This window comes from Bos grunniens, chromosome 5, assembly GCF_055505025.1.
Source record: "Bos grunniens cultivar Pamir isolate PY7600 chromosome 5, Bosgru_T2T1.0, whole genome shotgun sequence".
NCBI classification, from domain to species: Eukaryota; Metazoa; Chordata; class Mammalia; order Artiodactyla; family Bovidae; genus Bos; species Bos grunniens.
Genome location: NC_141169.1, coordinates 113,557,856 through 113,559,690, shown reverse-complemented (window position 1 = coordinate 113,559,690; position 1,835 = coordinate 113,557,856). Strand labels below are relative to the sequence as shown.

General features: G+C 41.4%; 1 non-coding gene across 1 annotated transcript; it reads left to right on the top strand.

Annotated features, from left to right (window-relative positions):
- The first annotated feature begins 1,494 nt into the window (after positions 1–1,494).
- LOC147373136 (U6 spliceosomal RNA) lies at positions 1,495–1,601 on the top strand. The gene has a single exon (XR_015165004.1). It is a non-coding gene; the product is annotated as a U6 spliceosomal RNA (small nuclear RNA).
- Positions 1,602–1,835: the final 234 nt, after the last annotated feature.

Genomic DNA, 1,835 nt, shown 5'->3' with positions numbered 1-1,835 from the left:
ATTATACACCATGATCAAGTGGGATTTATTCCAGAAATACAAGGTTGGTTTAATATCTTGTGCAGAAAGGAGTAAACACATGGAATTTAAGACTGCTATCCTTAGAAATGCTGGTTTGCAAGGTGGGCCCTTGGCTGGCATCTGGAAATGGGAATTTCAGGACTGGTAAGTGCAGTTCACTGTGCCTATACTGTGTATACAAATAATGTGGTTTATGCTAACTAAATACCTCCTTTCCTTCTAAGAGTCTGGAATTTTGGTCCATGCTAGGCAAAGGATGCCTGAATGACTGGTCTTTATTTAAAACCTTGGACGCTGAATTTCAAATGAGTTTCTGTGGTAAACAACATCTCACGCATTGTCAGGACTTGTTGGAGGTGTTAGGTATGTTTCCACTTGAAGAGCACGCTGAAAGCTTGTGTTGGTTTCCTCTGGACTTTGCCCCACATGCTGTTTCTCTTTGCTGATTTTGTGCTGTATCCTTCCACTATAATAAAACTTAGCTGTGAGTATGACTACATACTGAATCCTGTGAGTCTTCTTGACCTTGACGATGGTCTTGGGGATTTGAAAATTAATTAATGTAATATAGCACATGGATAAAATAAATGACAAAAACCATATGATCATCTCGATAGATACAGAAAAAAGCATCTGACAAAATCCAACGTTTAATAATAAAAATACTCAACAAACTAAGAATGGACGGTAACTCTCACAACCTAACAAAGATAATCTATGAAAAACCCATCATAATTAACTACAAACATAATTGTGAAAGACTGAATGGTATACTGTTCGATCACTGCAGATGGTGACTACAGCCATGAAATTAAAAGATGGAAGAAAAGGTTTTCTTTCCTTGGAAGAAAAGCTATGACCAACCTAGACAGCGTATTAAAAAGCAGAGACATTACTTTGCTGACAAAGGTCCGTCTAGTCAAAGCTATGGTTTTTCCAGTATGGATGTGAGAGTTGGACCATAAAGAAAGCTGAGCACCAAAGAATTGATGCTTTTGAACTGGTGTTGGAGAATACTCTTGAGAGTCCCTTGGACTGCCAGGAGATCAAACCAGTCCATCCTAAAGGAAATCAGTCCTGAATATTGATTGGAAGGACTGATGCTGAAGCTGAAGCTCCAATACTTTGGCCACCTGATGCGAAGAGCTGACTCATTGGAAAAGACCCTGATGCTGGGAAAGATTGAAGGTGGGAGAAAGGGATGACAGAGAATGAGATGGTTGGATGGCATCACCAACTTGATGAACATGAGTTTAAGCAAGCTCTGGGAGTTGGTGATGGACAGGGAGGCCTGGTGTGCTGCAGTCCATAGGGTCGCAAAGAGCTGGACACGACTGAGCGACTGAACTGAACTGCAAGATATACCCCTAAGATCAAGAACAAGACAAGAATGTCCACTATCATCACTTCTATTTAACATTGTTTTGGAGGTTCTAGATAGGGTAATCAGGCAAGGAAAAAAACTTCATCCAGGTGCTCACTTTAGCAGCACATATACTAAAATTGGAATGATACAGAGAATATTTGCATGGCCCCAGTGCAAGGATGACACACAAATTCATGAAGCATTCCAGATTATTTATTTATTTATTTATCTTTGGCTGTTCTGGGTCTTTGTTGCTGCTTGGGCTTTTCTCTAGTTGCGGGGAGCAAGTACCACTTTCCAACTGCAGTGTGAGGGCTTCTCAATGCAGTGGGTCCTCTAGTTGCGAAGCAGGGTCTCTAGGACACTCAGGCTTCAGTATCTGCAGCTAGAGGGCTCAGTAGTTTCAGCTCCTGGACTCGAGAGCACAGGTTCAATACTTGTGGCCCAC